Here is a 246-nt window from a genome sequence, read left to right on the forward strand (position 1 = left end):
AAAGATGCTGGATATCTTTGCAGACAGGAGTCTCCATGGACTATTATAAACACGCAGATTATAATTTGATTTACAGTGAGAACAGATTGCAGATTACAAAGAATCTAGAAAGGCGAAAGGAGAAGAGGAATGGCAATCAGTAAAAGTAAGACAGAGCTATGTGCCCGAATGGGGTTAGTGGCGGAGAATAACATCCAGAGGACAGGGCAAAGAGAAAACGGATGTACCGCTGTGAGGAAGCCTAAT

The sequence above is a fragment of the Penaeus monodon genome, chromosome 32 (genome assembly GCF_015228065.2).
Source record: "Penaeus monodon isolate SGIC_2016 chromosome 32, NSTDA_Pmon_1, whole genome shotgun sequence".
Taxonomy (NCBI): Eukaryota; Metazoa; Arthropoda; class Malacostraca; order Decapoda; family Penaeidae; genus Penaeus; species Penaeus monodon.